Source organism: Saccopteryx bilineata, chromosome 2 (genome assembly GCF_036850765.1).
Source record: "Saccopteryx bilineata isolate mSacBil1 chromosome 2, mSacBil1_pri_phased_curated, whole genome shotgun sequence".
NCBI lineage: Eukaryota > Metazoa > Chordata > Mammalia > Chiroptera > Emballonuridae > Saccopteryx > Saccopteryx bilineata.
The window spans coordinates 296,472,847-296,499,455 of NC_089491.1; the positions used below are offsets into that span (position 1 = coordinate 296,472,847).

General features: G+C 41.5%; 1 protein-coding gene across 3 annotated transcripts in view; it reads left to right on the plus strand.

Moving 5' to 3' along the window:
• Positions 1–26,609, plus strand: part of PACC1 (proton activated chloride channel 1) — a 180,968-nt gene that overhangs the window by 21,661 nt on the left and 132,698 nt on the right. The window lies entirely within an intron of this gene.

The following is a 26,609-nucleotide window of genomic DNA, read 5'->3' on the forward strand; positions in this document are numbered from 1 at the left end:
CAAGTAAAATACTTTTTTAGATCTTTGCTTTCTAAAAATCAACTGACCAACTAATTGGAAGGTTGGCATGTGATACCAAATCTGCTTGCCGCCCCTACTTATGTATCTCCTTTTCTAGACAGTGAGCTCTTTTTTTTTTTTTTTATTTATTTTTTTTTTTTCTGAAGCTGGAAATGGGGAGAGACAGTCAGACAGACTCCCGCATGCGCCCGACCGGGATCCACCCGGCACGCCCACCAGGGGCTACGCTCTGCCCACCAGGGGGCAATGCTCTGCCCCTCCGGGGCGTCGCTCTGCTGAGACCAGAGCCACTCTAGCGCCTGGGGCAGAGGCCAAGGAGCCATCCCCAGCACCCGGGCCATCTTTGCTCCAATGGAGCCTTGGCTGTGGGAGAGGAAGAGAGAGACAGAGAGGAAGGAGGGGGGGGGGTGGGGGGGTGGAGAAGCAAATGGGCGCTTCTCCTATGTGCCCTGGCCGGGAATCAAACCCGGGTCCCCCGCACGCCAGGCCGACGCTCTACCGCTGAGCCAACCGGCCAGGACTAGACAGTGAGCTCTTTAAGTGAGAGATTTTGTCTTTTCATACTTGAAACCTTACAGAAGGAAATGGAGAGAGATATAGAGCATTCAGTAATTCTTGTTAAGTGGCTAGCAAATATACTGCTCACAAAAATTAGGGGATATTTCAAAATGAATATGAAGCAATATAAAAAGAAGTATTTGATTTTTTTATTAAACAAGAACATCAGAAAAGCAAACAAGTAAAAGAAAATTGTTTGATTATGCAAATAAGATGCAAAGCCAACTTTTATTTCATTGATGAAAATGCACTGTACAAAAGGCTGAAAGTACTGGGGTATTTGCACATCCCTGATCCCCTAATTTTTGTGAGCAGTATAGCTACAAAAGGTGAATTATTATCACCAGTATTTTGGGAATAAATTGAATAAGGTCCTTTGTTCTCCTTTCTGCCACAATCTCTATTTCATACCTTTGAATAGGCAATAGGCCTGATCTGTTTTTGTCTATATGCTTGTGTGTGTGTGTTTGAAGTGTGTGTGTGTGTGTGTGTAATATGAATGTTTCAGTGAGGTACCTACCTGTCTACATCTTCCATCTCTATAGCCCATGATCAGAAAGATCTGAGGGGCAATTATAACTTTACCACAACTTTCATAAGGGAAGTGTCTTTATATAGTTTATGCATCCATTAAACATTTTCTCCAAGTAAAGATATAGGATTCCTTTGTATTAGATTTATAATTTCATATAATTAGTAGAGGGAAAAGGTAAACATAAAATCATTTTTAAAAGAAGGCATTGGCATAGAATGGGACAAACATCAGACCACTAGGAACGGATATTCTGTGGGAGGAAGGACAGTAGTACAGCCAGACCCTGACTTGGAGGCCTGGCTTCTGGTACTGGTGCTCCTGACTAGCTGCGGGACCGACACGGATCACCAGGTCCCTGTTTGTTTGCTCATCTGGAAAATGAGGGGGCCCGGTGACCTTTATGATTTCTTCCAATTCTGTGGTTCTGTGCTTTGCATGACTCTTGAATAACAGAGTACTGGCATTGCCAAAGCCTGAGCCTCAAGCCTCTTTTTGCTTCGCTCTATTGTGCTTTCACGGCATTGTTATGATGTAAACATGAGTGTTTCAGAATTTCCATTTTTCAGATGGGAGTCTGAATGGGTGACTTTTGGTCATGTGATGGATTGCCTAACCTTCCTTGGATCATAGTATGTTTAGGAGGAAAACAAGCTCCCCTTTTCAGGACAAGAGAGCATATTCTGCACCATTATGTTGGCCCAATCAGTTATTCCCTAACTTTTTCTGCCAGATTATGTTAAATCATTTCACTTTTTACATTCCCCCTACACACTTATCTATCTTATTCACAAACAAACCAATCTATTTTAGAACTGCAAAATAAAAATCACCGTCTCTGCTTCATGGTCTAAGATCTTGTCATCATTCCCTTTAATCTCCACAAGGAGCTTCCCATTTCTGTTCCCTTTCCAGCACTAGAGCAGTCTTCTAGATTCTTGATGTGTACCCCTGAACACTGAGTCTTCACTCCTTCCATCAACACTTCAAGGTCTTTCAGGGATGGACCCCCAGGTCTAAAACACAGGGCACCAAACATTGCCCCACAACCTATATATATTGATCCTGGTTTTTCAAATAGACAAATGAATGCATGCGCAAACAGATGCAGACAGTGGGAGAAGTAAGTCTTCTTTTACCTCCAAACTCTGAATCTTTTTTCTAAGAAGTAGTATCACTTTTGCATTTTTTTTGCCAAAATTTATATTTTTCAAATAAGCTATCACCTTTGGTTTGAGCTACGTAACTTCTCTAAATGATAATTGCTATCTTATTTCTTTTGAGCTGTAACACAAACTGACTTATTACCATTGTTTAACATCTTTACATGCCCTACTTTAATTTTAAGTCAAACAATAGGCAAAAATCACAATTATATTAGAAGTGAAAAAGGATTAAAGGAACACCAAACTGAAAGCAAAAACTTGGTTTTGATAAAGGATCTTCCACTTGACTCAAGTTATCCATGAGAGCCATTCACTCATAAATTCTGTAATTCTGTGATTTTCTTCCACCTACACCTGCATTATTATTATTATTATTATTATTTTTTTTTTTTTTTACAGAAACAGAGAGTCAGAGAGAGGGATAGACAGGAACGGAGAGATATGAGAAGCATCAATCATCAGTTTTTCATTGTGGCACCTTAGTTGTTTATTGATTGCTTTCTCATATGTGCCTTGATCCGGGGGGTACAGCAGACTGAGTAACTCCTTGCTCAAGCCAGTGACCTTGGGACCAAGCTGGTGAGCTTTGCTCAAACCAGATGAGCCTGCACTCAAGCTGGCGACCTCAGGGTCTTGAACCTGGGTCCTTCTCATTCCAGTCCAACGCTCTATCCACTGTGCTACCACCTGGTCAGGCTACACCTGCATTTAAATAATACATAGAATCTTCCAGAATCACAATCAAAAAGCCATGTGATTCTTCTGTTAATGAAAGGGCGGAAGGAAACTAACATGTTTTGAGAGCCAAGTATACCCAAGATCAGGTGCTAATGATACACTATTATATTACCTCTTCGTTTTTATGGGCTGCTCTGCTGCTGGTACTCTCATGTAGTTTTTAAAGAACTTCAGGAGATAAGCTTGTTCTGTGTGTGGTAAAATGGAAATATTGTCAAGATAAAGTGTATGTTTTTAAAATACAGATGAGCATGTAGGTCATAGTCCCATTAATTACAAAAAGGTCTCTCCTTGTATAAGCCTTAAAAAAATCTGGAAAGCTACACGAGAAAAGGTTAACAATTGTTGACTCTAATAAATGTTACTAGGAGTTGAGAATGGAGTAAAGAAAAAGATTTTTACTCTTAGTATCATATTCTTTTGCATTTTTAAAAAAATCAAGGGCAGGTATTAATTTAGTTCTTATGTCCCCTTTAGGAGAGAGGAAATAAAAGAAGTCTTGGGAGAGTCAAGAGAATCAGTATCTGTAGTCCATTTTACTCCTTTCTTCATGTGAAGAGAATGATCTCAACGTAGAAGAAAAGATATTTGCCTAAGTATAGATAAATCCGTACGATTTTCTTTCAGAGGGGTGCAAGAGGAGAGCCTTTGTTGTCTTTGCTCTGCCTTTGGAATCTGGCTTCCAATATTTTAGCAAATGCAGCTCAGAGATAAATGGAAATGGGGTGAAACGAAGACTTACATATGCAATGTAAGGCAGTTACAATGGTTCAGTTCTTGTTGCACAATGTATGGTTTATTCATTTCTTTATTCTTCTTTGCTTTGGTCTATAAAATGTGGTTTGCCTTTGAATGAAATCCCCTCAAATATAAGAAAAAATTCTGGCCCTGGCTGGTTGGCTCAGCGGTAGAGCATTGGCCTGACATGTGGATGTCCTAGTTTGATTCCTGGTCAGGGCACATAGGAGAAGCAAACATCTGCTTCTTCACCCCTTGCTCTCCCTGTTCTCTCTCTCTCTCTCTCTCTCTCTCTCTCTCTCTCTCTCTCTCTCTCTCTCTCCTTGCACAGCCATGGCTTTATTGATTCAAGCACATTGGCCCCAGGCACTAAGGACGGCTCCATGAAGCCTCTGCCTCAGGTGCTAAAAATAGCTTGGTTACATGCATGGCCCCAGATGGGCAGAGCATTGGCTCCAGACAGGGATTGCTGAGTGTATCCTGTCAGGGTGCATGTGAGAGTCTGTCTCTATCGCCTCTCCTCTCACTTGGAAAAAGAAGGAAAAAAAATTCTGAACCTCTACAATAGTATTCATATCCTAAGACAACTCTAAAACACAAAAATAATGATCTAAATATAAAGTTGGCTGGAAAACATATACTGTTTATAGGTTTGGGATTAAATAAAATGGCAGTACCCTCCTTAGTCCTGTTGCCAGAAGAACCCCACTTCTACTAGCAACAGTCCCAGGTAAGGGGCCTCTGCCCTGGATCCCGGACTTCAGGGGACCCTGTAAATATGCATGCACACACACACACTGGCAGCCTATGACCCTAAACATCTGCCCTAGTGACTAACACAATTCAAGTCCAAGGAAACACTTCATCACATCTCTTTGCTATAAAGTTTTGTGAATAACACTGCCACCAACATCAGGGTCAAACATTGCTTTGGATATGGGAGAACTCAAGGGAGAACTTGAGTGGAAGAAACACCTACATAAAAGACTTGTCAAATATACTTGTCAAACCCTTCTGGATACCATTAATGAATAGGTTCTTGCATTAAAAAGTATGCTTTCCTAGTAATGCTAGAAATGAATTTTCTTCTTCTTTTTCCTCCTATGCATGGTTACAAAGGTAATCATGAATTAACATGGTATTCTGAACAGTTGCACATAGCAGCCGAGGAACATGCTACGTGTTAGTTCATATTACTCTTTAATTTGTATATGTATAGACTGAGACATAACATGCATTAGGGAAAAAGTGACTTTAATAATTTTTCCATCGATTTGAGAGAGAGAGGAAAGGAGGGAAGGGGAGAGAGAGGGGGAGAGAAAGAGAAAGAGAGAGAGAGAGAGAGAGATAAGCATCAGTTCATTGTTCCATTTAGTTGTACTCATTGGTTGCTTCTCATTCGGTGCGGGGATTGAACCTGTAACCTCAGTGCACTGGGACAACACTTTATTCACTGAGCCACCCGACCAGGGCTGGAATGATAGTGACTCTTCACATTGGCAACAAGATGGACGTTGAATGCTAGATTGTGAAGTTTTAGGATGTTTTATTTTTATTAAATTAGTATTAAATTTTAAGAAAAAGCAAAACTTAATTATTCTTGTTTTAAAAGTGGTATAAATTATAATTTACATAACATTTTTTTCACTTAAATGATTTTTAGTTTAGGAAAAAGTTTTTGATAATACATACTCATTTAATATAATTACATACCATTTTTAATCTTTAATATAATTACTGCCAATAGAACATAAATTATGTGCAAATCTTGATTATAACAACAGTCCTAGAGGTTTCACTGAAATTAAAGCAATTATATAGTATTTATGAATTATGTGTCTTTATTTTATTACTCATCCAGTATGATCAGCTCATCAACAGACACCCAGATATATCCAATAATAAGAAAATTCTATTGTTTTTCATATTTTGCTCACATAAAAACCACATCCTTTACCTATTTTTCAACTTGTATGTTTTATTAGTCAGCTCAGGCTGCCATCACAAGATACCAGACTGGATGGCTTAAAACAACAGACATTTATTTTCTCACAGTTATAGATGCTAGAAGTCCAAGATCATGGTGCCACAGTGTTGGTTTGTGGTGAGGCCTCTCTTCCTGGCTTGTGTACAGTTACCTTCTTACTGTCCTCACATGGCATTTCCTCTATGCACATGCAGGAGAGATCTTTGGTGTCTCTTCCTCTTATAAAGACATCAGTCCTATTGGATCAGACCTCATTTAACTTTAATTACCTCCTTCAAGGCCCTACTTCTAACAATAGTTATATTGGGAGTCAGGGCTTCCACATAGGAATTTGGGAGAGACAAAATTCAGACAATATAGGTGTTATGAAGATGTATTTGTTAAGGGAGAAATATAGAACATACTTAAGTTTGTTGGCTTGATTTGTAACTTTTACATGGTTAGAGATATGGCATGTGGTCCTCTATTTATACCCTTTGCCTAGGACCCCACAACAAAGAAGAAGTATATGCTACAACTTGTGGCTAAAAGTGACTTCCGATCAAACCTAGCCACAGGGGGATTTACAGAAGAATTTTTCAATGAATAAAGCTGCCTTTCAATGGAATGACCTGTATTATGAGATAGTAAGCTTCCTGTCACAGAGCACGTGAGACCAATTGGCAGGAATGTTGGGAAGGAATGCCTGTGCTGAGTTGGAGGTTAAACTAAAATCCTGTGAAGACTCCATTATCTGGAAATACAGGCTCTCGGGTCTTCTTTAGTTGTATCTTTTAGAAAACAACAGTAGCTTTCTAAATGCTGGAGTCAGAGATGTTGTCCTTGGGCATACAGTTTCTTCTGAGCACTCTGCGTAATATCTATATAATCTTTTCCACCACAAAAGCTGTTTTTGAGATGTATGAGCTTTCAAGGTCAGACTTTGGCATCTAATATTTCAGGTTACGCAGTAAAACTGCAGAACAACAACAAAAGAACAACCCCACATGCATTATTTTCTGTAAATGCCATTCAGATAACCTCTAAATAAGGCTTTTTGATTCATGTAAAAATCACAGTCATGAAGGGACATTACCACAGAATTTTACCAATCTTTAGGGAATAGCTGATCTGCGCATATATGGGGGACGGGGAAGTATTACTTACCAAGATCTAACTATGGAAAGGCTGGCGTTACTCATAGTCTTCCTATTCCAGAGAGCTTTCTTCTCCTGAGAATTTGGTACATTTTAATGAGAAAGGAGGAAATGTGTTGTAATGAGAATAGTAAAGTATGAAAAGACCTGTGATAGGTCCCCTAATCCTTTCAACTCATTTAATTCATTGGACTAGTAAGGAAACAGACTTGGGGAAGAGAGACAGCATGCCTGAAGTTATTGTACAAAGCTAGTTACTAGCACAACCAGGACTAGACCTAATAAGCCTCCTGCTCCCAATCCAGTCTTTGTTCCTATATACTACATTGCCATGGCCAGTTCATGAAACCATTTAGAACCTGGACTCCCAAGAATAAATACTGGAAAGAAGAATGTTCTTGTTTCTAAAGAAAACAAAAACAAAATCTGCCTAACAAAGTAATGTTATGGTGATAATTTTTATTTCTGAGTTCTATTATTCTGGTTACTGAAATCACACAAATAGTCCAAAATTCTCCAGCTAGAGGGCCATGAGTGGAGACCATTGATTTCTCCCCACTCCACCCCCTGTGCATGTCAACAAGATGAAAAATCCCTCCACCCCTCTTCTTTCTGTCAGGGTTTAACCTTTTCTTTTTTTGTCTTTGTTTTCTACAAAGACAAAACCTGTAGGCATTTAAAATCCTTTTCCGTAAAATGCTCTAATACATTACAGTACTTAAATTAAAGTATTATTTTTGAAGTCTAACCTCGAGGCCGCCAAAGAAAGCCCCTTTAAGATAAATATATATAGCCTGACCAGTGGTGGTGCAGTGGATAGATTGTTGGCAGGAACGCTGAAGGTCATGGTTCAAAGCCCCGAGGTTACCAGCTAGAGCTTGGGCTCATCAGCTTGAGCGCAGAATCATCAACATGATCTCAAGATCACTGGCTTGAGCACAGGTCGCTGGCTTGGACCCAAGGTCACTGGCTTGAACAAGGGGTCACTCGCTCTGCTGGAGCCCCCTGGTCAAGGCACATACGAGAAGCAATCAATGAACAACTAAGGAGCAGCGATGAAGAATTGATGCTTCTCATCTCTCTCCTCCCCACCCCTCTCCCTTCCTGTCTCTCTCTCTCTAAAAAAAAGATAAATACACACACATATCAAAAGAATATAGAAAAACTAGAAAACCTTTAGTGAAAAGAAGGGATGGAAACCATAAAAAGTAACTTGACTTGCAAAACAGACTGTACAAGGAATTGAAACATGAAGGAAAATGCACCAAAACTGGAACTTAGGTCAAATCTACTAAGAAGAGGAACGAGAGTCAGGGCAGTTACTGAAGGTTCAGAGTGATCAAAGCAGAAAAGCCCAAACAGGAAATGAAAGCCAAATGACAGAAGACAAAGGGAAATTGAGAATTATTTATAAAAGGAACTACGTGAATAAAAAGGAAAATACTGCCTTATTAGGTATTGGATGGTGGAAATGGATAACCCACTAGCCTGGTTCACACAGAATGATTCCAAGGGGGTCAATACTGCTCCGTGGGAAGAGGGGGGCCGCCCGCTTCTCAAGAGGCTTCCCAGCCTGACACTTGTTGCTCATGGCGAATTATCCCCCAAAGCCCCAATTTCCTGAACTGTAAGTTGAAAGGCAGTGATAGTGCCTTTCTAAAAAGAGTAAAGCAGACCCTGTTCATAAAGCACTTTGAATAATGCCTGGTACCTAATAAGTGCTGGACAAATGAGCTGTTATTAATGTCATTACAAAATTATTACTCTAAACTTTTATTCTTATGCTATGAATTATATATTATAGATGTAGTATGGTAATTATAAGACCTTCAAATACTGTACACAGATAACTACCCTCCCCATAGAAAAGGCTATTGTTTGTAATCTGTTTTCATCAACACCCTTCCCACTGGGCCACTAGTGACAAATTTTACTATCTCAAATTTATAAAAATTAGAACAGAGGCAGCTTAAGCAATTTTCTCAACATGATATAACAGTAAATTAGTCTCTTTTATCTTCTAAGATAAAAATAACCACTTAGGTTTTTACATTCTTATTCATAAGCTGTATCATGAAGCATAATCTAAGCAATGATTTAGACTGATTGAATTATAGAAAACCTACATTTGCCCTGTGGTACTAAATATTTCTTCCTTTTTCTTGGTTTTTCATTTTAAATTATTGAGGTAACATTGGTTAATAACATTATATAAGTTTCAGGTGTACCATTTTATAACATAGCATTTGTATATTGCATTGTGTGCCCACCACCCAAAGTCTAGTCTCCTTCTGTCACCATATATTTGACCTCCTTTATCCTCTTCATTCTCCCACTGTCCCTTGCCCCTTTGGTAACCACCATACTGTTGTCTGTGTTTATGAATTTGTTTTGTTTATTTGTTGCTTTCCATTTTGTACCCTACATATGAGTGAAATCACATAGGTCTTGTTCTTTTCCATCTGACTTACTTCATTTAGCATGATACTCTCAAGATCCACCTGTGTTGTTGCAAATGGCAATATTACATTATTTTTTATGGCTGAGTAGTATTCCGTTGTATATATGTACCACATCTTCTTTAGCTAATCAGTGTTCAAAGGACACTTAGATTATTTCCATGTCTTGGCTATTGTGAAAAATGCTGCAGTGAACATAGGAGTACAAATATCTTTACAAATCAGTGGTTTCAAATTTTTTGGATAGATACCTAGTGGAGGGATTACTGGGGCATATGGTAGTTCAGTTCTTTCCATAGAGGCGGCACCAATTTACATTCCCACCAGCAGTGTATGAAGGTTTCCTTTTCTCCATATCCTTCCAACACTTGTTATTTCTTGTCTTACTGGTAATAGCCATTCTAACAGATGTAAGGTGGTATCTAGTTGTGGTTTTGATTTGCATTTCCCTTTATAGTTAGTGAAGTTGAGCATCTTTTCATGTAGTATCTGTTGGCCATCTGTATGTCTTCTTGGAAAAAGTATCCATTCAGTTCCTCTGCCTATTTTTTAAGTGGATTGTTTGGTTTTTGTGTTGTTGAATTGTATGAGTTTTTATATTTTTTTGGATATTAGCCCATTATCAGAGGTATCATTTGCAAATATTCTCTCTCATTTGCTTTGTTCCTTTTTTCTTTTGTTGATGGTTTCTTTTGCTGTGCAGAAGCTTTTTAGTTTTATGTAGTTCCATTCATTTATTTTTTTTTAACTTCCCTTGCCTTTGGGGTCAAGTTCACAATAACTCCTCTGAGATCGAGGTCCATACATATAGTATCTATGTTTTTTCTATGTATTTTATTGTTTCAGGTCTTATATTCAAGTCATTTAATCCAGTAATTTTTGTATGATGTCATATAGCAGTCTAGTTTCATTCTTTTGCATATAGCTTTCCAATTTTCTCAACACCATTTATTGAAGCTTTCCTTTTTCTATTGTATGTTTTTGGTTGCTTTTTTGAAAATTAGTTGCCCATATATATGTGTGGCTTTATTTTGGGGCTTACAATTCTGTTCCATTGGTATGTGTGTGTGTTTTTCTGCCAATCCATACTGTTTTGATTACTGTAGTCTTTTTTTTTTTACAAGAGTCAGAGAGAGGGATAGATAGGGACAGTCAGGAACAGAGAGAGATGGAGAGATGAGAAGCATCAATCATTAGTTTTTTGTTGCGACACCTTAGTTGTTCATTGATTGCTTTCTCATATGTGCCTTGACCGTGGGGCTACAGCAGACCGAGTAACCCCTTACTCGAGCCAGCGACCTTGGGTTCAAGCTGGTGAGCTTTGCTCAAACCAAATGAGCCTGCACTCAAGCTGGTGACCTCGGGGTCTCGAACCTGAGTCCTCCACATCCCAGTCCGACGCTCTATTCACTGCACCACCCCCTGGTCAGGCTGATTACTGTAGTTTTGTAGGACAAAAAATACCAGTGTACAGGCAATCAATGAGAAGTGATAAATGATAGCTTTAAAGTTGTTTCTCATTTTGCTGGAGACCAGTAATAATGAACCAGCCTAAATCCTTGGACTGGTCTTTGGGAACTGATTCAAGGACTTCCACAGAATCCTGTTGGAGGCCACATATATGTAAAATAACAAAATTAACCAGGTGATATTTATTGAGGGACTACTCTGTTCCAGGCCCTGTGCTAAGTGCTTTGTTCGCATAGGGAGTGATGACCTTGTGATGTTTGCCCCTGCTTCTTTCTGATTCTAATCACCAGGAAAACCCTTATGACCCAAGATCTCATTGGTGATCTGTTCTTCCCAAGAACACGATCACTATATGAAAAATTTAGACTCTAGTATAACAAAGACTTGAGCAGCCCTTTGGAGGCCATTGCAGCAGGATCTAACCACAGCTGAGATTCAATGTTCTTCTTTCACAAAGGGACAAAGAGTTGCCAGGTTTTTTGCCACAAGCTTCTGTGCCATGACAAAGCACTGCTTTGACCAGGGTAGTGTGCCTGGGCTGAGACCACAGCAGACAGCTAGTCATGACAAGCCAAAAACAGTGCCATAGTCTAAATCAAGACACATGGAGAATGACCACCCTGACTCACCCAGACCCATTTGTACATACTTTATTTTTGGATAACTTCTGTGGGGACCATAAAGTGTTTCATTTACTTGTTTCTCTCTCCAAATAAAAGTACAAAGAAAGGAACCAATTCATGTGATTTTGTTTAACTTTCCATTAATATTGCCACTAGTGTAGATTATGTGATTCCTCAGCTTCAGAAAGCCCACAGCTAACTGATTGGGGTGATGTGTCTCTCTGAGCTGTCTCAACTGCCAGAAAGATCTTGGCTCACAATCTGTTGCATAAGGAAATTTTGCTCCCAGGAATGCATGTTTATCGTTCCAAGATCTTTATTGCTACCCATGGTTACATAGCACAAGTAAATGAGAATGTCGTCGGGGCATAGAATATACAGTCGTAGAGAGCTTGTTTGTCTCATTTAGGCTTATTTCTTATTTAAGATTTGAGTTAAGTTTATGTATTCATAATTTACATTGTGAATCTCCTAAGAATCCTGGCAGATGTATTATTATCCTGATTCATAAGAGTGATTTCCATGAGCACACAGCATCTAGATTCTCTACCGTGATCTATGGCCCTCTGAGCTCAAATGCTATTGTTCTCCTTCCATTCACTACTTTCAGCCTTCTCTTTGTTCTTGTAAAATACCAAGATCATTCTCTTCTTAGGGCCTTTGAATTCACTATTTCCTCTGCTTGCAGTATTCTCTCTGTTATCTTTACATAGTAGCTGGTTTCTTGTTGTCACTTAGTTCTCTGTTCAAATATTCCTTAGAGAAGTCTTTGCTATCTAACTTGACTGAAATAACCCATCCCTATTGGCCACTCCCTAATACATACATAGCTTTATTTTATTATCTTTATAGCACTTATGAATATCTGAAAATATCTTGTTCACCTATTTGTTAATTTACTGTTTACCTTCTCTAGAACAAAAGCCCAATGAGAATAGAATTCACTAGTATTTTCCTATTTTGTCACCTTTATTCTAGAGAGTTTATTTCTAAATGGTACAAAGCCTAATGTGTGCTCATCAGTTCTCTTGATAAAGTTTTATCAGTAAATATAATCCAAATGAGTCATGATTTACAAGTTTGGTGTGGCTGTGTATAATTGATCATATCACTGAACAGTTACCAAATCTCCACTCCACTTAGATTATATAATATAGCTCAGTCTGAGACAGTGATCCAATAAGAGCACAGATAAAATTTTAATATAAAAAGGAAAAGTTAAATGCAATAATTTAGGGTAGGCAAATACTTCTGAAAATAAAAATATCTAATTTAAATCAACAGCTATTATTATTTGTAGGAAAAAAACACTGTAAGTAAAATGTCCATTGTTTTCATTTTAAAAAATTGACACCTGACCATGCGGGAGTCTGTCTGACTGCCTCCCCGTTTCCAGCTTCAGAAAAATACAAAAAAAGAAAAGAAAAGAAAAGGAAGAGAAACTGAGTTGAGGGCAAACTTTGGGACACACCTGTGTTTTCACTGAGGCACAAGAGACACCAATGAAGAGATAGAAGTCAGTCAGTCTGACTTGTGAGACAAATAGTATCCAGTCACTCCAAAGATGAAGGAAGAAGATTTTGCAGAAGGTAATCAACAGCTGCAGCAAGTTCATTAGGAAGCTTGGTGAGGACAAAATTCAAAAAAAGGTTTTATATCTGGCAGTTAGAGTGAGCATTTCAGAGTTTGCATATGTGTGGAAGGATTGTGGGAAATTAAATCAGATTAAATGGACAAGGTATGAGACAAAGAGAGAAGGGACAGAAGACTCACTCAAGAAATTTGGTGGGAAAGGGACTGTTAAGTGAATAGCTTGCCCAAAGTTTTCAAGCTACATACCAGTTCAGTTTAGGTCTGTCACATAGCATCCCTTGGTATGAAGGATAGGGCAAAAGTAGGTTTACAGTTGTGAGTACGTGAAACACAGTTTATTCTTCTATTATTAATTGTTGTATTATTTTCCATGCAAACAACTGTTGCCAGTCAATAGATAGTGGCTACAGCAGCAGCATGGACTGGAGGGGCTCTGTAGAAGGGGCAGAGCATAAATACAAGGGACAGACAGCAACAGGCAGCAGGGATGGAGAAACTACATACAAAGTAGCAAAGACCCACACAAAATGCAGAGCCAGAAGGAGTCTGCTTGGTTCCCTGACCCCCTGTTCTGTCCCTGGCACTGGGATTTGGTTAAGAGATGAGTCTGGGGGTGAGTTAGGTCTCTGCTTAATGGTGGGAGGAGTTATAGATGGCTTCTAAGCTGGAATAATGAGGGGTGTCCCTAAACTGAATCTTTTAAAATATTTTTAAATTAATTTTAGAGAGACAGAATGGGGTAGGATCAGGAAGCATCATCTACCATATGTGCCTTGACCACGCAAACCCAGGGTTTTGAACCAGCAACCTCAGCATTCCAGGTTGATGCTTTATCCACTGTGCCACCACAGGTCAGGTCCTAAACTAAACTTTTTTTATTATTATTATTCATTTTAGAGAGAGAGAGAGAGAAAGGGGGGAGGAGCAGAAAGCATCAACTCCCATATGTGCCTTGTGCCTTGACCAGACAAGTGCAGGGTTTTGAACCGGCGACCTCAGCATTCCAGGTTGACGCTTTATCCACTGCGCCACCACAGGTCAGGCCTAAACTAAACTTGAAGGTTGGTTTTCATGAGTCAGAGTGGGGAAGAAAAAGCAATCTTTAACCCGTAGGACACACTTGAAGGCAACACAAGCCTGAGAACTGCCTTCCTGTGGGCCAGTGAAATCCCACTGCCCACAGGGACTGGGCTGCAGTGGACGTGGAGAGTTTAGGGGTCAAATGAGATTACAAAAGTGATCCTGAAAGCCACTCACTGGCCATGGAAGTAGCTTCCTCTCCTGAAAGCCTGAAGAAAAAGTTTCTTTTCTGCTTGTTTTTTTGTTTCTCCCCCATTATTTCTCTGAGCTGGAAGCAGAAATATGTTTCTGTGTCATGATCATACCACTGGTTAGGAAAAACCTTTCCTCCCAAATCAAGCATAAATAAATGCTCACAAGCTATGATATTCATGTGAAGGGCCATCTCAAGACTGGGCTATGCTGGGCCACTCACTTTTTTGGAATAGGAAGAAGGAAACACTCACCAGAGTCATCAGAATCAACCCACTCTTTCACCCACAAACTGCAAGACAGATGTAAACAGCCTCCCCAGATGCCCTGCCATCTTGTGTCATCTTGTCATGAGACCAGGGACTATGACCCTTGAAGACCCATGTGACTCCAAAATCTTTTCCTGCCATTTAGCCCCCATCATCACAGTTGTAGTTTCAAAGTTGGTTGGATTTTATCCTTCTTCATACCACTTGATATCAGATGCTTTTCTTTCTATTTTTTTATTGATTCAAGAGAGGGGGTAAGAGAGAGAGATTGATTTGTTGTTCCACTTATTTATGCATTCCTTGGTTGATTCTTGTGTGTGCCCTGACTGGGTATCAAACCCACAAACTTGGTGTATTGGGACAACACTCTAACCATCTGAGCTACCCAGCAGGGCCCAGACCCTTTTCGTAGAGTCACTTCATTTTTAATATTAGAATTAAACAAAGTGACCTCTAGGATCCCTTCCGAGTTTGAAGACATTAAAGGCTGTGGATTTGACTAGTGAACTAACTCTCTTAGGGGACACTATTAGCTTGTTTATTCCACTAGAAAAGTCTAAAGATACAGGGGAAATAAAACTCCCAAAGCTTCAGGAGGGCATGGTTGTAGGAAGAACTTTCTAGTGTTCTACCAAGGGCTCTTTCCTCAGCATGAAGCAGTGGGAAGCAGAGCCGTCCGCTGAGAGTGAGGACTGCGGGTCTAGGCAGTAACAGAGGACTGAAGGGAGTTCCTTTCACCTTTGGTATTCCAGAATGACTATCAAATTAACGTAATACTTTGTACATCTTTGATTGAAATTTATCAATAAATACAAATGTTTAGGAAAGTCCTGAGGGCTTGAAAACTGTGAAATTGGTATGAGATAATCTCTGAAGAATGGCAAAAAATGCAGTCACTCAACAAGTTTTTAATATCCATGAGATGGATATGCCAACAGCTGCTGTCTAGAAAATCATTGACTGTCCCACTGAAGATGCCATGTTAATGATTTTGAAAAATCTACATGACTTTTTCTGTTTTCCATCTTGCTTAGGTAAATAGCTTTTGGAATTTCTCTGGGATCATTTGGGAGTTTTAGTGTATAAAATCAAGGATGAATATAGGAAAAGGCCTAATGTCTGGGAGCAAAAACAATATAGTCTCCTTAGGCATCTCAGCATAATCATCTCAGCTGGTGTCTGAAGAAGGGACTAGCTAGGTATGTGGGTATTTCTGGTCTTCAATCTTACCTAACAATTTATGTCGAAGGCAAGAGCAAATGGCTCAATTGTGTTATGCCAGAGACGTTCAACCTTTTCATCTCATGGCACATATAAACTAATTACTAAAAGTCTGCAACACACACAAAATATATATATTGCTGATATGACAAAAAAAAATAGCTATAATTTTGATTTGCTGACATCAGATGGCTATGGTTGTATTGGCTGTTGTCATTTTTTTATTTGACCGTCCAAGAGAAAAGTGGTCAGTGACCCTAACTAAATAGTCAGATATTGCATGTTTTGAAAATTCTTATGGCACACCAGTTGAAAATTGCTGGTGTTATCCTGATAAGCACCCTGGAGGTGGCTACAAAGAAAGGTGTTTTTTGGCATCTTTGTTTCTGGCAGGTATAGGCTTGTGGCTCAGGTGGGCAGGTTGCTGTGGATGAGTTGAATGGTGCACTTTGTTCAAATTGGCCACTGTTCCCAAGTAGAGTCTAGATTCCCTTAGCAGAGCCGTGGTACTTCCTTTTTTTTCTCTTCTTCATTCTCTTTTAAGTGTACAATAAAATATTTGACCATAGTCAGCCATAATATAACGACTCAGAGCTCTTAGTCACTGTGTTACGGGTTCCTCACAGAGCCCCCTGTCTTAGGGAGGAAGCAGGACCAGGCAGAGGGCCATGCATGCACGAGAGAGAAAGCTCACACACACACACACACACACACACACACACACACGTAGGTAGGCCTTCAGCCCTCTGCCCTATTCCAACTGCTGCTGACCTTATGTTATTTTCTCCCCCAAACTGGTGCTTGGCATTTACTTCAATTCAATTTCACCTGAATAAAAAGTTTAATAGGGGGGAACCCTACTTCTAGACATGAGAACTTGAACTTTTCATGCAGTTCAGAACCAGAATATAAGAACCCATGGAGATGTGGCAGAGAACAGGTTTTCTCTGAGCAAAGCTTTTCCTGTTCTCTTAAAAGAAGATGGTTCTTGAGTTTTCTCTGGAGTCCTGGGGTTTCACCTCACCACCTGCTTCAGTATGAGCTTGATACATCCACAGTAATGAATTTGGAGAGATTATCAAATTTCTCAGATACTCAGTGTCCACCATGTGGAGGGGGAGTAATGTCACTCCTCTTGGGGCATCGGAATCACGAGCTCAGGCTGACACAGGGCTTCACAGGCATTCACCTCTTTGTCAGCTCTTATTCGAGCTGCTGAAAGCACTCTTTCTCCTGAAGCGTTCTCGGGAATGCGAGTGCAGAGTGACACATTGTCTCAGTACCATGAGGAATACGGTTAATGGGAAATGACTCCAGTTGACTGCATCTGCTAGTAATCCTGTGATGCCATCGCAAAACAAAAAGCACATGACTACTCGTAAGCCTGCTGTACCTGGAGAAATTGGATTTGGCCCAGGAAATCAGGCCGTAAAGCTAATCACTGTGATCCAATAACGTGGCCCTGCAGAGTGGCATCATCAGTCCTGAGACACAGAGAGGAGGAGGGAGGGCGAGGAGGGAGGCTGATCACTCTGGGAGGCAGATCACCCGCTCTCCAGACACTCACGCCAATGAAAAATTCATAAGGAGATGTTTTATAGCCAATGTCTAATACCACTGCTGAGCACAAGCTGATCTGAGCCAATCAATAGTATTCATCATCCTGAAAGGCACTAGTGATTGCATGTTTATGAGAACTGGGAGCTTTTTCTAGCCAAGGCCAGAGTCTGGTTACTTGGTATGTCTACCCTTAAAAATATAAAGCTTCTTTTGGAAATGGAAGCCAAAGACCTGTATAATTTAAAAACAAATTTTATTTGTAAAATTTTTAAAAATTATGCAGGGGGACTCTTCAATTATGGGAGGGGAATGTTTGAATTTTTTAAAAGTCAACTCACAGATTAGTTTTTAAATTGAAGCTACTTTTTGGTTTCATTGTTTGGTGGTCATTCTATATGATTTCCTTTTTAGTTAATTCCAGACATGTTTTATAACACTTTAGCATCCATGTCAAACACCTCCAGATACAAACTGAAATTTATGAGAATGCAATCATAAAAAGAAAAATACATGGAGTCAACTTGACCATTCTATATCACTAAGTTCCAGCTTGGTTTGATTTTAGAAAAAACTTTGAAAGATCACAGAAACTTCACCTTGAGTTTGAGGCTTTGCTTTCTCCACAGGCAATGATTTCAGGGCAGAGGGAGGCAGAAACAGCAAGATGAGCCGCCAGGGGTTCTGTGCTCAGAGATCTGCTGAGGATTTCAGAGGAGCCCCCCCCACCTCAGCTTGACTAGATGGGGAAAGCTCTGAGGAGGCAAGCGCTTCCGTGTGTGTGTGTGTGTGTGTGTGTGTGTGTGTGTGTGTGTGTCGCAAAATGAGAGCTTTCCCTGAGGTCTTTAGAGTCTATTGAATGACTGCTCTCCTGCTTTCACAAAAATTGTTATGAACAGATGAATTCCACATCAGAAGTTCACAAATGAAGTTTGAAAAGTCAGCTTGTGAAGTAGGAGGGCAGGAAGCAGGTCAGAATGGGATAAGGAGTTTCATCCTCTCCCCGAAATGGTGTCAGGAAAGAAGCTATGCCCTTGCATCTTTATAAACAAAGATTTCTTCTAATGACTGTAAAAGATCATTGTGTTTGAAAAATAAAGACAGAAAAGTAAAAAATAAGAAAATAAAGATCATTCATAAGCCTACTGTCCTGAAAGCCCACCTAACAAGATGGTATATTTTCTTCCACATTGATACTAAATTAGAATTTTAGTGTATATAGTTTTGGTAGGTTTAAAAGAAATTTTTTATGAAAGTTTATTTGAGCCAAACCAAGAACATTTGCAGGGGAGCAGATCTCAACTGTTTACCTTAGTGTAGTTTTATATCCTTAGTTTTCAATGTATATTTATTTTGCAATTATTTTCACGTGTCAAAATATTCAGATGTGATATTTTATTGCTCAGTTTATTGTCTGTCAAAAGAATGTGTCATTATGTGCCATTCCTCTATTGACTGATGGGCCATGCATTTTCAAGCCCCAAGACTTTGTTCACGCAGGCATATAGCCCTTCCACCTCTGTTCATTGAACTCTTACTTGGCTGTTGAGGTTCTGAGGTCACCTGCCCATTTCCCTGGTTGCAGGAATCACTGTGGGAAGCGGAGTGGTAGAGTGAGGGGAGTTTGGGCTTCGCAGGCTGACAAGCCTGGGGAAGCACTTACCAGCTGTGTGGTCTTAGGAAACTTATTACCTAAGTCTCCTCACCTATAAAATGGGGGCAATACTGCCTTTCCTTGAGTGTTAATATAATGGTCGAAGAAAATAATCTATGGGTTAGTTTCTTCCCGTCTGCCCTTTTTGGTTTTCTGACTTCTCCCAAGAGCAGCTATAGAGTAGTAGTTAAGAGCTCGAGTGAGCTCAAGCAAGTAACCTAGGCTCTCTGTGCCTCAATTTCTTCTTCTGTATTATGGGCATAGTAGTACCCATGTCTGCATTTATAGAATTTTAGGGAAGATTAATCTGATGATCAACATAAGGCACTTGGTGCCCAGCACAAATAGGAGCATAGTAGATGTTGGTCCTTTTTCTGTGATCTTATAGGATCTCTCATGATGTCACTTTGTTGTCCTACCAGCCTAAGAGTTCCTCTGTGGCCTCACAGTGGACAGTAAGTCACCCCTGTTGGCTGCTCCTTGGAGTCACTGTCTAGTGAACCTCCGAGTAACCTAGGGCTGGGCCCTGCCTCACTGGTGGCCGTATCCTGTGGAAGCTCTGGTCACCCCAGCATCCTCAGCACCTGCTTAACGGGTACTGGGAACGGAAGAGCCCTTCAGAGTGAGGCTCCTGAGGGGGAGACCCCTTAATCGCTGCTCAGCATCTGGTTTCAGCCAGCGGAAAGAAAACTTGGCTATGAGAGAACTCCCTGAGAACTGATGAGTTAGGTCTCAGGAAAGGGCCTGAGGGAGAGAGAGCCTAAGGGCAAGAGGCCTTCATGCCCCCATCCCCTTTTCGGGTCTGATCCTGTTGGTGGGAAGGTCTCTTTCTGACAGAAAGTGGTAATATCCTGGCTCTGCTGCCACCAGGCAGGATCACAGTGAGAGGGCGGATTCACTCAGAAACCAGGGTGTGGTAGTGATCTTGGAGGGTGTCTGTGCAGGCGCCATGATATTCTCCTGTTGCTTCTCAAAGCATGGTCCCTGGCCCAGCAGCAGCAGCAGCAGCTGGGAATGCATTAGAAATGCAGACACATAGACATAGACAACAGGGTGGTGGTTACCAGAGGGCCGGGGGTTGGGAAGGCAGTACAGGGTAACGGGGGTCAAATGTATGGTGATAGAAGGAGATTTGACTTTGGGAGGTGAACACACAATGCAGTATACAGATTATATATTATAGAATTATACACTTGAAACCTATATAATTTTATTAACCAATGTCACCCAATACATTTAATAAAAATCTTTTAAAAGAAATGTACATTCTATATTCTTTCTCAAACCTGCTCAGTCTAAAACTTGGGGGCCAACTTCCCAGCAACTGCAGTGTGAATGAGCCCTGCAGTGATTCACATGCAGTCTTACGTGTGAGGCCCACTGCCCACAGGAACTGATGGGGGGGAGGGGGAGGAAAGAGGAAGTTCAACACAATTCTTCTCTCCCAGACCCTCTCTAATGACTGGCTGTGTTCCTGCCTGACATTCTTATCACCATTTCTTTTATTTATTTGAGCTGGTTTCAGTAGATTTCTGAACTAATGAGTAATAAAGCAGGGGCCCTTCAAGGAAAAACTGTAAGAGAAGTGAGGCTTTGAGGTGCCCATGACCCCTGCTTCAGAATCTCCTCCTTTGGATACCCCAAAGTCCCTGCTCAGGAAGCCTGGTGATAGCTAATGGCCCCTATTCCTCCTTTCTCAGCAGAGAGACAGACCATGCCAAAGAGACTTGTTACCCCGTGCCCCCCAAAATCAGATATGTGCATATGTACAAACATGTTCATCTCATATTATTTATATAGGACAAAAATGGGGGGAGTAGGAAACAATACAAATAACTAAGATTATAGGTCAAACAGTTATGGCACACCCACATAATGGAATACTGTGCAGCCAGTTAAAATAACATTTTCATAAAACACTTGGTGTCAAGGGGAGAATGGTATCAGTTAATGTTAAGTGGTAAAAGATGGATACAAAGTAGGATGCGCAGAATAAATCCACACATGTGCATAGGATAAATCTAGAGGAAGACATAAAATGTTAGCAGTGGTTATCATGTCTAGGTAACAGTATCATAGAGTGTGTTTATTTTTTTCTGTATACTTTTGGTATTTTCTAATTTTCTTTATACTTTTCTGTACTTTTCAATTTTCCACAATGAGCATGTATTATTTATTTCACAAATTGAAAAATAATTCAATAATGCATAAACTTGGGTTGGTTGTTTTACCCCTTCAAGTCTCAGTTTCTTGTGTGATTATTGACAGCTCCTACCCTGCCCCCCCCCCCCCCAAGAAAGCTGTTCTTGTTTAATCTCTACTGTCACCATATCCAGAATCAAGTGGGTCTGGTGGCTGTATCCGATTTTTCTCAGCCTCTGACCACCTTAGTTATTTTAAAACTTGATTTCTTTTTGAGAGGGAGAGAGATTGATTTGTTGTCCCCCTTATTTATGCATTCATTGGTTGATTCCTGTATGTGCCCTGACCGGGAATGCAACCCACAGTCTTGGCATGTAGGGATGACACTCTAACCAACTGAGCTACTAGCCAAGGAATAAATATTTGTTGAGTGAAGGAATAAATGAAGCTTCATTGTAGTCTCTGGTAATCATAACCAGAGGGTGCCACCAGGCCAGGGGTCTGGGCACAGACAAGCTTGCAGGTCAAGGGGATTGGGAAGAGAGTTGGTGTAGAGACCTGGTGCAGAACAGTGAGGAATGCAGGGGCCTTAGAGGCCAACCCAGGTTTGAATCCACCTCTCCCACTACCCAGTTCGGTAATCAGGCAGTTAACTTAACCTTCCTGGGCCTCATTTCTTGCCCACCTACCTGGAAATAACTGTACCCCCCCTGCCCCCTGCCACTTTGTAAGGGTTTATTTTCTGATGCTTCCTGGGGTAATCTAAGGCATGTGAAGAACAGATACAGATCTGCTCCATGGCTCCGCAGCAGACTGGCAGATTAAGGCCCAGCTGTACTGGGACCTGGGCCAGTGCCAGTGGGAGGTAGGGCATGCGGCCGCTCGCCCGGGAACCGGGCAGGTTGCTGGCATCCAGCACCAGCACTGGTTGGCAGCGAAGCCCTCAGCCTCTGCACTGCCTGGCTCAGAGGCTGGCAGGCCCAGCCTGGGGGTAGATCCAGCAACTGAGAAGCAGAGAGTCTGGGAAGCTGGGAAGTGAAGAAGGTAGCTGGCCTAAGGGGCCTAAAGGATAGGAAACAAGGGTAAGGTGAGGCTTGGGCACCCAATATGATCCTCAGACAGAAGATAGGGGTTTGGTCGTCTCTTTCTCAAGGGCAGGCTTGAAACCTTATTTAGAGCTCATGTCTCCATGAGGCGTTTTTCCAGCTCTTTGCTGGGTGTGCTCCGCAGTCACTCAGACCTCCTATGTACACACTGGTGTCTAAATGGCTCCCTAATGCCATAGCATGACCACAAGTCCCCAAAGCCAGGTTATCTTCAGAGATGGGAGGTAGTCACCCCTACACACACATCCCTCCTTCTCATGCCCATTGGCTCTTCTTCCTGGAGCTTTCTTGTTGCCAAGCCCTGTCCTCACATCTTGGGTTTATCCTTACTTGGAAGGTGCATTGTGTTCATTCCACCAACCTCGTCATTCCCACCTGAGTCTTGGGTAAGATTTGCCAGCACGGCACTTCTCACTCTCTCATGGATGGCTGCCTTCTGACATAGTCACCTCTGTCTGTGTCAGCCCATACCAGATAGTGAGCTTACTGGCGTGGGCATTGGGTCTTATTTTCATTCTGCCCTTTGCAGATCCAACCAGAGTGCTGGTAACATGGCAGGTGCTCAACACTGGCTGAGTATAATGAGGAGGGGGTGGTGGGGAGACACTGTGGATGAGCCCATAGCCTTTCCTCACCTTCTGCTCTTCAACTGTGGGCTTGGTAACAAATACTCAATGCTCCCAGCTACTCTCACAGCTGAGAGTGGCCATGGGAAATAGTTCTGGGCAGTGAGGTGTAAGTACAAGTCTTCCAGAAAAGACAGACCTCTTTAAGAGAAAGCCTTTGACCCTCTTACCCTTCTCTTTACTTCCTACCTGGAATGCAGATGTGATGCCTGGAGATGTAGAAGCCATCTTGCAACTGTGAGACAACAAGAAACAGAATGATCAAGCGAGGAAAGGAAGTACCAGGCCCATGAGGGGTTTCCTGGAGCTTGTGGGGGTTTCCTGAAATGCTGGACTTTTGAAGTTAAACCAAGGCAAACCTGGATTCTATCCTAGGGTTGGTCACCTTATCCTTACCAGGACTGCTTATTTCCAGAGACTTTTTATTATACAATGAGAAAATGAGCCCCTACTTATCTCAGACGTTGTCATCAGGTTTTTCTGTTGTGGTCAAAAACATTCCTGTGAATTCAGTGGAATCTCTAAGATTCAACAAATAGACATCTAGAGAGTTGCAGGCCATCTGTGTTAGCTGCCTTCACAGAAGTTACCCAGTGGAGTCTCATGATGATTCTTCCTGGTAGGTTTTGTGATGTCTGTTTTACAGATGAAAAAACAGGCATGAAGGACTTTAACACAACATGAATGTAAGTCCTGGGCATTTACGCCATGCCCTTTCCCCCAGAGCCGCTCTAGCTCACTTTCCTTCGACTCAGTATGTGATCATTTAATGTTATTTTAGGAATGGGCGTTGTGCTTCTCAAATGAATGAAGCCACTGTGAGATGCGGTTATTGCCTTTCTTTATGATTTTTTTGGGACAAGTCAAAAAGTTCTGTGATAACACTTGTTTCTCCATCACTACTGTAAAATGAAAAAGACAGAATTGGTTTGCCTAGAATTGGTTTGTTGAATGATTCAAAAGATGCAAAAGAGAATGTAGTACAAAGTCTCCTTTTCACTCCTGTTGCTTTATAGGTGAATGTTAGGAGAACTTTCATTAATTTTAAATTGATGGTTTTGAGTGTAGATAATAATGATAGCCCCTTAAGTTTGTATTCAGCTTTTGAGATTACAAAATACTTTCAAAGACAGTCTCATTTTCTCTGCCCAGCTGGTTTGGGAAGTTTTCTTCAGACCTCCTTCGTAGTCACGGATCTTTCTCCCATCCCACCTCCATCCCCTAAGACCAAGACTGCCCTCAGTGTGCCTTGCAGTTTGTAGGCTCTGTGTCTGAGACCAAGGCCACATTCTGGCTGGTGCTGAGTCTCCTGGGGTCTCATGGGTACAGCTGTAAGCTCTTTATGTGTGTGTGTGTTTTTAACTTATTGAATTTCAGAGAGAGAGAGAAAGAGAGGAAGAGAGAGAAACATCAATTTGTTGTTCCACTTATTTATGCATTCATTGCTTGATTCTTATATGTGCCCCAACCAGGGATCGAACCCGTAACCTTGGTGTTATCAGGACGGTGCTCTAACTAACTGAGCTACCTGGCCAGGGTTCTTTACGTTTTCTTGGTATCACTCAAGATGCAAGAGTAGGCCTTTATAGGAAGATGCTGCTGATGGACCTGCTGACCTGCTCTTATGTGTATGTAGCATGGAAAAGCCTCTTCAAAAAGCGTAACTGATTTATTTTTCTCTGACCATTTGCATAGTTATTGACACTTTGTCCCCTAGAAATAATGTTCCTGAAGAGTCTGCAGTAACATGAATGGATATTGTTTCATACTCTACCTATGTTTATATAATAAAGACTGAGAACAAAGCTTATGCAGAGTAAGATTTCTGGAAATAATGCATTATTTCCCCTCTCTCAGCCCCATTGTACCTCTGCCCCCAGATTCCCTCTTCTCATCTGGGACCCACCCCATTTCCTAAGCCAGATTCCTTGGCATCCTCATCCTGACCCCTCCTCCATGCCCAGCACCACACCATCAGGTTCCTGCTGATCCTGGCAGTCACTGAGTCTGTCTGATCTTTCCACCTCCTCAGCACCCTCAAATCTCTCTGCATGCCTCCTCCCCACAGACCACCTCCTAGCTCATACCCTCAGGCCCCCCAATCTCATACTCCCTAACACTGATCTGCGGCTGCTCAGTCTTGCTCTGCCTTGATCCGTCCTCACAGTTCAGTTGGGGCCCTCTCTCTTTAAACAAAGAAAGAAAATTATAATCTTTTCGCACACCTTGCTTAAAGGTTTCATTGTGTCCAGTGTCCACTGGAAATAGTTAATTCCCTTCCTGGCCTGCCTTCTGCTCAGTTCTCCAGCCTCCTCTTGTCCTTCCAGACTCTGCCCATTGTGCGAGGGCTGCTGCCGGACCCTCACCTCACGCCCTCACGCTCTCTGATCTCCGGGCTTGTACAGCGGCTCTGCACACTTTGCACCTTGCCCTGGGTTCACTCTGCTGATCCTTCCACTCTCAGCCTCACTAACGAAATAAAGTTGAAATAAAAACATCAACCGAGTGAGCTGAAGAGTGATGATGCATTTCATCATCATGTATTGATAACTCAGTCAATCCATCACTCAGTCATCAAAGGATCATTAATTCTGCTCAGATTTATTGGCCATAGTACATCTATCTAATGGCCCAAGATGTCACTGGTTCTAGGTGAGCCCTTATGTCCTGTAGCAAGACTCTCTTTTTGCAGATTCTCCCATTCAGTCTGCATTTCCACCTTTCATTTGTATTTGTTCAACAAATGACTGTGTAAAAATTAGCAGAAGAGAGTACCTGTTCTCAGGGGTCATGATGTGGTCAGGGACAGAGGCTTACAAAGACATCATCCTGCCACATGATGGGAGCCACGAGGGGGAAGACAGCACTGTGGGGGGCCAGAGTCCCTTACGTAATACAAATGAGATTGAGCTGACAGGTGTTAACAGGTAGATGGAGCATGAGAGATAGGGGACAAGGAAGCAAGGGGAGCGATTCCTTCCAGAAGAGGACAGAGCAGGTAGAAACGCTCAGATGTGTTAACACGTGGCTGTACTAGGACCCAGGTAATGCGTGGAGTGGCGTAGATGTGCTGGGAACTGTGCGTCCCCACCCTGCCTGCTGCTGGCACTCCTCCTCCATCGGAATGGAGACCCTCCCTCCTTCCTCCCCCTGCAACTTCTATCCATTCTGAAGACCTGCTACAGGACTACCTCCTCAGGAAGCCTTCTTGAACTATGTATAAGACATAGTGGGCACTGAATCTCATTCTGTTTAGTACATTGCCTTCAAAGATTTCATAACAAATCTCACTTTCCTATCAAATTGTAAACTCCGTGAAAGTGGGGTGTATGATTTACACTGATTCTTAAATTCCTCTGGGCTCCAATCTAGTGCTGGTCCCTGAACACTCTCCAAGATAACACTAGCCACACCAGAACTCTTCAAAAGGCACAGTCCTAGGCATTGCCCAGGCCCCTAACCTCAAGCAATGATTGGCAAGCCTCTATACCTACCTTCTGGCTTCAGACAACACCTGCTACGATATTGGATCATAGGATTTTGGTGAGGGTTGATTAGATGAAGAAGAGATAAGTATTAATGTTACAAGAAATTTAAAGGGATTTCCAATCCAAAACTCTAATCAACCTTTGAATTTACTGTTAATTAACTTCTTACTCATAGAAAGTAAAAAAAAAATAATAATAAATTGCCATATGTTAAGTCTTAAACTTGGAGGTAGGAGAACCAAGTCTTTGTTCC